Raw genomic sequence first — 11,238 nt, 5'->3', positions numbered from 1 at the left:
TGGTCTTTTTATGCCTGTTACAATATAAGAGCCAAAATAGGAGAATTTTCTGGCCTTTATGGCCGGTCAGAGTCCATCTGTTTCATCTGTTATTTGGCTGCCTGAATGGTTGGACTTTATTTCCTCTACATCATGCTGAACTTTTAAGAACAAACAAAAAACTTTTATCTGAGGATAGTACACAGATGTGTTGTGTTACATATTTAAATAGGCTTTTATATGAACCTCATTTTTATATCTGAAACAATTCAGTGAATTTAGTGTTTATGATTATCTTGTTTAGCATTTAATACACGACTCTCACCAATTCACCCAACATACTACACAGTATCTTATGCAAAACAGCCATTCAAGAATGTTAGATGTTTGAATGACATTGTTAGTCCAAATAAACTGGAAAAGCAAGCAAAATTATTTAGAATCAGTACTAGTAAAAGATTTTTATGTCTGTTAAAATTCTTTTCATTACTCTTATTCGTACCAAAAAGTGTGATTTCATGAGGTTTGGTTACATAATACAATAAAGGTTATTATTACTAAGTATACTCTATTTCAAAATAGCCTATATGACAAATATTTCTTAGCATTCATAGATTACTAGCCACTGTCGCATAAATTGAATTAAATGAAATTCCTATTAAGTTGGAATCATAGAACTGGAAGAAATCTCACGATAGCAAATGATACAGCCTCCGCCCCTAGTAGTAGATCAACCGACCTGCTGTCAAAGATGATTGCCTCTGCATATTTCAAGATATTGCCAGGTGAGGTGGTTCCAGATTTACAGAGCTTTGGGAGGCTGAGGTGGGAGGTCACTTGAGGCCAGGAATTTGAGGCAACAGTAAGCTATGATCATGCCACTGCACTCCAGCCTGAGGGACAGAGTAAGACCCTGTCTCAAAAAAAAAAAAAAAAAAAATATATATATATATATATATATATATATCTTCAGAAAGTGATATTTCAATTTCACGTCGCTTGATTTCTTGTTCCAGTACAATATTTAATCTTACAGAAAAGCAGTTGTTGCTGGCTGGATACAGTGGCTCACACCTCTTAATCCCAGCACTTGGCCCAGGAGTTCAAGACCAGCTTAAGCAACATAGGGAGACCCCATCTCTACAAAAAAAAGCACTCAAAAATTAGCTGGGTGTGGTGGCACATGCCTATAGTCCCAGCTACTCAAGAGGCTGATGTGGGAGGGTTGAGGCTGCAGTGACCTGAGATTGCACCATGGCACTCCAGCCTAAGCATCAGAGTGAGATCCTGTCTCAAAAAAAAAAAAAAAATGGCTGTTTGCAGTGGCTCATGCCTGTAATCCCAGCACTTTAGGAGGCTAAGGAGGTGGATGATCACCTGAGGTCAGAAGTTCAAGACCAGCCTGGCCAAAATGGTGAGACCCTGTGTCTAATAAAAATACAAAAAATTAGCTGGGCATGGTGGCGCACACATGTAATCCCAGCTGCTCTGGAGGCTGAGGCAGGAGAACTGCTTGAGCCTGGGAGGCAGAGGTTGCAGTGAGCTGAGATTACGCCACTGCGCTCCAGCCTGGGTGACAGAGTGAGAGTCTGCCTCAAAAAATAAAAATAAAAAAGTAGTTGTCTTAGTTCTACCTAAGCTTTTTTTCGTTAGGTCTTTACTTTGGAATATTCTGGACTTATTGAAAAGTTGCAGGTTGAACCATTCACATACACACTCCCTCCAGTCTCCCTAATGCTAAAGTCTTAGGAACCTAGGGCACATTTGTCAAAGTAAGAAATTAACATTGCTACATTGTTGTTTTCTAAATTCCAGGCTGTATTTGGATTTCATCAACACCTTTTTCCTTTCCTGCATCCAATCTAAATAGCATTTAGTCATCATATTTCCTCAGTCTGCTCTGTTCTGTGACTGGTTCTCAGTCTTTCCTTGCCTTCTATGACTTGTTTTATAGAACGTTCCTCACTCTGGGTTTGTCTAATGTTTTCTAAGGATTAGGCTGGGGTTGGGGATTTGGGGGGAAGCCTGCATCAGGATGAAATGTCCTTGTCATCACATCTAGCAGGGATGCATGCTACCAACATGACTTATCACTAGTAATATCAACCTCATCACTTCATTAGGTAGCGTTTGCCAGATTACTCCACTGTAAACTTACTGTTTTTCCCTACTCTATTTTTTTTTTTTTTTTGTGATGGAGTCTCCCTCTGTCACCCAGGCCGGAGCGCAGTGACTCTATCTTGGCTCACTGCAATCTCTGCCTCTCGGGTTCAAGCAATTCTCCTGCCTCAGCCACCAGAGTAGCTGGGATTACAGGCACCTGCCACCACATCCAGCTAATTTTTGTATTTTTAGTAGAGATGGGGTTTCACCATATTGGCTAGTCTGGTCTTGAACTCCTAACTTCAGGTGATCTGCCCGCCTTGGCCTCCCAACGTGTTGGGATTACAGACGTGAGCCACCGTGCCCAGCCTCCTAACTCTATTTTTTAAAAATGGGTCACTAACTCCAGCCCACACTCAAGAGGGAAGGGATTAGGCCTGTCTCATGGTAAGTGCTCAAGAGTTAACTTCAAAAATACTTTTACCAGAAGATTTATTTGACTGAAATGTCAATAGCCAACAGGGACCTGACAACTTAAAATTTTAAGAGAGTTTACATCTGTTATTTATAAATCAATATAATACATAAAAAAAGAGACCAGGCTCAGTGGCTCACACTTGTAATCTCAGCACTTTGGGAGGCCAAGTTGGGAGGATCACCTTAGCCCAGAAGTTTGAGACCAGCCTCGGCAACATGGCGAGACCCCATTTCTACCAAAAAAAAAAAAAAAAAAATGCAAAACTTAGCAAGTATGGTAGCCTGCACCTGTAGTCCCAGCTACTCTGGAGCCTGAGGTGGAAGGGTCTCATGAGCCCAGGAAGTGGAGGTTGCAGTGAGCCGAGATCCAGCCACCTTACTCCAGCCTGAGTGACAGAGAGAAACACAGTCTTAAAAAACAAAAGTAAAAATATCTGAAATAGCCTTGACAAAGGTACAAAATTATGTTCCAAAGCTATCATTCACATGTATGTCCTCCGAGCATGATAGCTCCTCTGTATGTCTGTACGCAGCCTGCACTATTTTCGTTAAAGTTCATGGCTCTTGGTCCATAATTAAATAAAGTCTTGTATAGTTGGGCAAAATCAAAATATTGTAGAATGGAAGAGAATATTCAATCAGGGTAATTTTTTTATACATTAAATGTATAAAACTCATTTAATCAAAGGAGTAATGTGGAATTTGCTCAAGAGAGGCTCAAGGTCATTATTAAATACACAGACTCTCACTCCCTTCCCCTGGAGAGCCTGAGATAATAAACCTAAGCCTGTGAATCAGAATTTTATTTTCTTTAATAGAGATGGGGTCTTGCTTTGTTGTCCAGGCTGTTCTCAAACTCCTGATCTCAAGCAATCCTCCCGCCTCAGCCTCCCAAAGTGCTGGGATTACAGGTGTGAGCCACTGTGCCTGGCCATCAATCCGAATTTTATTTTTATTTTTATTTATTTTGAAACAGGGTCTGTTTCTGTTGCCTAGGCTGGAGTGCAGTGGTATTATCACAGCTTACCACAGCCTTAACCTCCTAAGCTCAAGTGATGCTCCCACCTCAGCCTCTCAAATAGCTGGAATAACAGGTGCATGTTTTCATGCCTGGATAATTTCTGTATTTTTTTTTAAAACATGGGATATCACCATGTTGCCCAGGGTGGTCTCAAGTGACCCACCTGCCTTGGCCTCTCAAAGTGCTGGGATTACAGGTGTAAGCCACTGTGCCTGGCCTGAATCAAAATTTTAAACAAGAATTCCAAGTAATGCTCATCAGGCAAATTCCAAAAAACTGATTCAATCCAAGATCCTGATTAATATGTGAAAACTGAGGCCCAGAGGGAAGACAATTTACCCCTCCAATGTTCATTAAGCATCTTCTTCTGGAGCATTATGGAAGTACAATAGAAATTTATCAAAAGGTTTGAGACAGTGCATTGCAATGAATTTCGGGTAGAGCTGTAAATTGGTGCAATCTTTCAGGCAGACAGTTGAGCAATATGTATCAAAATACCAAATGTGCTTATCCTTTGACCCAGTAATTCCAGAAGAAAATAATACTTCGTAGAGTTTTCATCCAGATCACTTGAATTAGAAGCACCCATGGTTCCTGCTGATGATGTAGATTTCAATGTCTCAGATCAACTAAACTAGAATCACTGGGCGTGGGACCTGGCATTCTGCATTTTAACAAGCTCATTAAGAAATTCTGGATGGGTGTGGTGGCTCACAATTGTTATCTCAGCCCGTTGAGAAATCGAAATGGAAGAATCACTTGAGGTCAGGAATTTGAGACCACCCTGGTGAACATAATAAGACCCTATTTTTTTAATAAGAAAAATTAGCCAGGCATGGTGGTCTGTGCTTGTAGTCCCAGCTTCTCTGGAGGCCGAGGCAGGAGGATCACTTGGGCCCAGGGGTTTGAGGATACATACAGCAATGATCACACCACTGTTCTCCAGCCTGGATGACACAGTGAGATCCTGTCTCTGAAAAAAAAGAAAAAAGAAAAAGGAATGAATAGAGATGCTTATGTTCACTAATTTGTAAGAAATGCTTCCCTAACGAAGGGAAGCAGTGGGAGAGTCCTGAGCTCAAGCAATCTTCCTACTCCAGCTTCCTGAATAGCTGGGACTACAGGTGTGCACCAACATGCCACGCTCATTTTTTATTTTTTATAGAGACAGTGTCTTACTATGTTGCCCAGGCTCTTAACAAACTCCTGGGATCCTTCTACCTCAGCCTCCCAAAGTAGTGAGATCACAGGTGTGAGCCACTGCACCCAGTCTGGGTAATTTATAATGAATGGAAACTTACATGGCTCATAGTTCTGGAGTCTGGGTAATTTATAATGAATGGAAACTTACATGGCTCATAGTTCTGGAGTCTGGGTAATTTACAATGAATGGAAACTTACATGGCTCATAGTTCTGGAGTCTGGGAAGTCCAAGATTGGGAGGTTGCATCTGATAAGGGCCTTCCTGCTCTATCATCATACGGCAGAATCCATCGCATCACAAGTCAGAGAAAAACTGAGCTGAAATCCATAATTAACCCACCTCCACTATAACAGCATTAATTCATTTAAGAGCAGGACCTTTGAAACCTAATTACCTCTTAAAGGTCCCGTCTCTTAGTACCATCAACATGAGTTTTAAAGGGGACATTTAAGCCATAGCACAGGGCAGAAAGGGCGACACAGAGGGGCAGCTGGGCATGGGGTATTAGAGCTCAAGAGGGATCCACAAAATGCCCACGGGGATAGGGAGTAAGACAGGCAGGGTGAAGATGGTGTCCCCATTGAGGAGTGTCCCTGTGTGGGTGTCAAAGCCCCAGAAGATGAGGAGATCATGCATTTGAGGGAACAGGGGGCCCTGGTATGGGTGCTGAGAGAGGGTGCCTGTGCAAGGGGGTGGACTGCACGAGGTGTGGGAGCCAACCGAGGGTAAGGGGGCTCAGCCAGGCACCAGATATGGAGGCCTGAAGGGGCAAGAAGGACATCTCCTTGGGGAGGGGGCATGGCAGCCTCAGGAGATTAGTTATGTTAAGGGTGTTGATTTAATACATACGTATTTTAAAGTTAAGGAGAGTCAGGTTTCTCAGTGTTGGAGAAGGGAGTTCCAAATATGGAAAGAAAACTGTCTTAATGTGTTTTCACGCTGCTGATAAAGACGTACCCAAGAGGGCAATTTACAAAAGGAAGAGGCTTATCGAACTCCCAGTTTCACCTGGCTAGGGAGGCCCCACAACCACGGCAGAAGGTGAAAGACACATCTCACATGGTGGCAGACAAGAGAATAGAGCTTGTGCTGGCAAACTCTTGTTTTTAAAGCCATCAGATCTCGTGAGACGCATTCATTATCACAAGAATGGTGCAGGGAAGACCTGCCCCCATAATACAATCGCCTCCCACCAGGTTTCTTCCATGACAGGTGGAAATTGTGGCAGTTACAATTCAAGATGAGATTTGGCTCCTGCCTCAGCCTCCTGAGTAGCTAGGATTATAGGCACCCACCACCACACCCTACTAATTTCTGTATTTTAGGTAGAGATTGGGTTTCACCTTATTGGCCAGGCTGGTCTCGAACTCCTGACCTCAAATGATCCACCTGCTTTGGCCTCCTGAAGTGCTAGGATTACAGGCATGAGCCACGGTGCCCAGTGCCGCTAATGATTAAAATAACAATAATAATAACGGCAGGAAGGGACAGGAAAATCTCAGCACATAAAGATGCTGGTTCATAAATGTAGAAGAAATCCTGCCGTTTTGGAGCCATCAATGTAATAATTAATTCGACCATGGATTTTCCATGGATGTCAAATCCTTGAGTGAAAGATTTGATGAGGAAGAGGATATTCCCAGTTTGACAGTATCATCCCCACAGACAGTTACTAATTACAGAGGGAAAAGACCCCTTTAAAATGGTGTCAGATACACCTGTCAAGTGTGACTTAAGGATCAAATTTAGCATCACCAATGATGAGACAAAAGTGGAATTATGTACTATTTAATGTGATAAAGGGAAAGTTTTCTTTTTCTTAGACAGAGTCTCTCTCTGTCGCTCAGGCTGGAGTGCAGTGGCACAATCTCGGCTCATTGCAATCTTTGCCCTCCAGGTTCAAGCTATTCTCCTGCCTCAGCCTCCTAAGGAGCTGGGACTACAGGTGCATGTCACCATGCCCGGCTAATTTTTTGTATTTTTAGTAGAGACAGGGTTTCACCATGTTAGCCGGGATAGTCTCCATCTTCTGACCTTGTGATCCGCCCACCTCAGCCTCCCGCAGAGTTGGGATTACAGGCATGAGCCACGGCACCCAGCCCTAAGTTTTCTTGCTGGGCATGGTCGCTCACGCCTATAATCCCAACACTTTGGGAGGCTGAGGTGGGTGGATCACCTGAGGTTAGGAGTTTGAGACCAGCCTGACCAATGTGATGAAATCCTGTCTCGAAAAAAAAAAAAATGTTTTCTTAACAGAAATTCTACCTGAATCTAACAAGGAAATACTCTAAAATCAGATTGTGGGATATTGGCCTAGATTCTGTGTCATTGTCATGAAATATCTTTTTTAAAGGAGGTAAATGATCAGGATTTCAGGAGACTAAAGAGACATGACAACCAAGTTTAATGTGCTGTCATTGACTAGATCCTATTTGACATAAAAAGAGGCCATTTTGAGGCAATTGAGGAGATTTTAATATGGTCTATATATTAGTTTGTTCTCATACTGCTATCAAGAGTGCATAGCTTGGGTAATTTAGAAAGCAAAGAGATTTAACTGACTCATGGTTTGCAGGCCGTACAGGAAGCATGGCTCGGGAGGCCTCAGGACACTTACAACCATGGTAGAAGGTGAGGGGGAGGCAGGCATGTCTTGTATGGCCAGAACAGAAGAGAGGGAGAAGGGAGGGGTGCCACACACCTTTCAATGACCAGATCTCGTGACAACAGCTCACTCGCTATCACCAGAACCGTACCCAGGGGAAATTCACCCACATGATCCAATCACCTCCTACCAGGCCCCAGCTCTAACACCGAGGATTACAATCCAACACCAGATATAGGCAGGGACACAAATCCAAACCATATTCAACTATATACTAGATTATATATATATATTTTTTTTTTGAGACGGAGTTTCGCTCTTGTTACCCAGGCTGGAGTGCAATGGCGCGATCTCGGCTCACCGCAACCTCCACCTCCCGGGTTCAGGCAATTCTCCTACCTCAGCCTCCTGAGTAGCTGGGATTACAGGCACGAGCCACCATGCCCAGCTAATTTTTGTATTTTTAGTAGAGACGGGGTTTCACCATGTTGACCAGGATGGTCTCAATCTCTTGATCTCATTGATAGCCATTCTTGATAGCCACCACACCCAGCCTATACTAGATAATATTTACTATATCAATTTTAATTTCTTAGGTTTGACAATAATATTATGGTTATAGGCTGGGTGAGGTGGCTCACGCTTGTAATCCCAGCACTTTGGAAGGCCAAGGTGGGTGGATCACCTGAGGTCAGGAGTTTCAGACCAGCCTGGCCATTATGATGAAACCCCGTCTCTACTAAAAATATGTAAATTAGCTGGGCATAGTGGCAGGCACCTGTAATTTCATCTACTCGGAAGGCTGAGGCAGGAGAATCGCTTGAACCCCGGAGGCAAAGGTTGCAGTCAGCCAAGATCACGCCGTAGCACTCTAGCCTGGGCAACAGAACAAGACTCCATCTCAAAAAAAAAAAAAAAAAAAAGGAACAGTATTATACTAACAAGATTACAGATCTTTAAAGGCATAAAAACAGCACAATATATGCGAATACCAAAATACTGAAACAATATTACAATCCAGGAGGAAATGTGCTATTATTCACCAGTTAAGTCCCAGAACCTGCGTGTTAATATGGGCTCAGTCTATGTGGAATAGACAAGAGAGGCATTTGTTTTCTTTTGGGATTTGATGGTTCAGGTCACTCCTAGAAGAGATAATTTGGATGATTTATGTAAGAAGACGTGGGGTGAACAGAAAGATACAAGTGACAATGACTGGACTGGTACGCACAGTGTAGTTCAGGGGAGCCTGGCCCCACTGTTCTACCCGCCTACACCCACACCACACCACCACCACAGGAAGCCAGTAGAACAGCAATTGAGTTTGCGACTGTTTAGTAACCAGTTAGAGCGTTTGTTTTGTAGGCTCATTGTGGTGCAGAATGGGTTATGGTTTTAAAAAGTTCTGGACAGGTTAACAACTTTAAGAATATAGCTTTGTTTTACAGAGTTTTTGTAATTGAATCATATTTGTATATATGTCCCCAAATCTGTAAGTAAATAAACCAGAGAACTCTTGTTCTATTTTTGAAAGAATATTCTTTAGTGCAGCATTTGCATTTACATATTAAATGTGCTAATTATGAATGGGCGTGGTGGCTCACGCCTGTAATTCCAGCACTTTGGGAGCCTGAGGTGGGTGGATCATAAGGTAAGGAGTTCAAGACCAACCTGGCCAACATGGTGAAAGCCCATCTCTACTAAAAATACAAAAAATTAGCCGGGCGTAGTAGTGCGCACCTGTAATCCCAGCTACTAGGGAGCCTGTGGCAGGAGAATCGCTTGAACCTGGGAGGCGGAGGTTGCAGTGAGTTGAGATTGGGCCATTGCGCTGTGGCCTGGGCAACAGGGCAAGACTCTGTCTCAAAAAAAAAAAAAGAAAGAAAGAAAAGAAAGAAATGTGCTAATTATAAGTAATATTTTAAATCTATTCATTAAAGCGTGTTTCCCAGGTGTTGGGTATTCTTCATACTTCAAGATAAAACTGGAGTATTTCTGTGTGTGTGTGTGTGTGTGTGTGTGAAAGAGACACAGACGGGGGTGGAATGAGGAATACATACATTAAAGTGTATTATGCAACATACACACAGCATTAAACACATAAAGAACAAACAGGTAAAGAAATAGAACATTGTGAGAGTCACCCTCACCATGTTCCTCTCCCCAAGTTCAAAATCATCTCTCCCTTTACAGGTAAGCACTGTCCTGACCTTTACGATAATCATTTAGTTTTCTTTATACTTTTCATCCTTACATATGCATCTCTAACCAACATGGTTTGGTTTTACTGGTTTTTGTGAACTTTGTATAAATGAAATTATAGTATACAAATCTTTTTGGTTTTTGCTTTCTTTACCTAGTTGTTTGTACCAATTTGTACCCCCAGCCATTGTTGGTGAGAATTCCCAATGTTCCATGTTCTTGCCAACATTTGAAACAAGCGTATTATTAAACTGTTAATTTTTTTTCCCTGAGACGGAGTCTTGCACTGTCACCGGGGTTGGAGTGCAGTGGCATGATCTCCGGTCACTGCAAGCTCCACCTCCCGGGTTCAAGTGATTCTCCTGCCTCAGCCTCCTGAGTAGCTAGAATTACAGGCTCCCACCACCACATCTGGCTAATTTTTTTGTATTTTTTGTACAGACAGGGTTTCACTATGTTGGCCAGGCTGGTCTCAAATTCTTGACCACATGATCTGCCCACCTCAGCCTCCCAAAGTGCTGGGATTATAGGCGTGAGCCACCGCACTCGGCCAACTGTTTACTTTTTGCTAATCTAGAGACTGTGTATGGTACCTTGCTGTGGTTTTAATTTGCATTCTATTGGTTATTAATGATGTTGATTACCTTTCCATATATTTATCGCCAAGATATATTTCTTTGAACATGTTTTATTACATAGATCTTCTTTCTCCCCATTTAATTGGACTATCCCCAGATAAATTTGGGAGATTATATTAAGTTAAATTTCTTTTCTGTTTTTTTACTTTTTCTTTTCTTTTCTTTCTTTTTTTTTTTTTTGAGACGGAGTTTCGCTCTTGTTACCCAGGCTGGAGTGCAATGGCTCGATCTCGGCTCACCACAACCTCTGCCTCCTGGGTTCAGGCAATTCTCCTGCCTCAACCTCCTGAGTAGCTGGGACTACAGGTGTGTGCCACCATGCCCAGCTAATGTTTATATTTTTATATTTTCAGTAGACGGGGTTTCACCACGTTGACCAGGATGGCCTCGATCTCTTGACCTCGTAATCCACCCGCCTCTGCCTCCCAAAGTGCTGGGATTACAGGTGTGAGCCACCACGCCTAGCATGTTTTTTTTTTTTTTTTTTTTGAGACAAGATCTGGCTCTGTCTTCTAGGTCAGAGTACAATGGTGCAATCTTGGCTCATTGTAACCTCCACTTTCTGGACTCAAGCCATCCTCCCACCTCAGCTACCTGAGTAGCTGAGAATACAGGTGTGCACCACCACACCTGGCTAATTTTTATATATTTAGTAGAGACGAGATTTCACTATCTTTCCTAGGCTGGACTCGAACTCGTGAACTCAAGTGATCCGCCCACCTCGGCCTTCCAAAATGCTGGGATTACAGGCATGAGCCACCATGTCTGGCTGAATCCTATCTTTTAAAGAAGGTATTTTTCACAGACTATAAAGTTGAATCAGAAAAAAGAAAAGATGCAAATTAAAGACAGTGAAAGAAAAATAGAACCTCATATTATTTTGTTACATAAGAAATAATGTAAGCCAGGTCAGTGGCTCATGCCTGTTATCCCAGCATTTTGGGAGGCTGAGACAGGAGGATTGCTTGAGGCAAGCAGTTCGAGAGCAGCCTGGGCAACATAGTGAGAT

This window comes from Callithrix jacchus, chromosome 3, assembly GCF_049354715.1.
Source record: "Callithrix jacchus isolate 240 chromosome 3, calJac240_pri, whole genome shotgun sequence".
Classification (NCBI taxonomy): Eukaryota; Metazoa; Chordata; class Mammalia; order Primates; family Cebidae; genus Callithrix; species Callithrix jacchus.
This window is presented reverse-complemented; position numbering follows the sequence as displayed.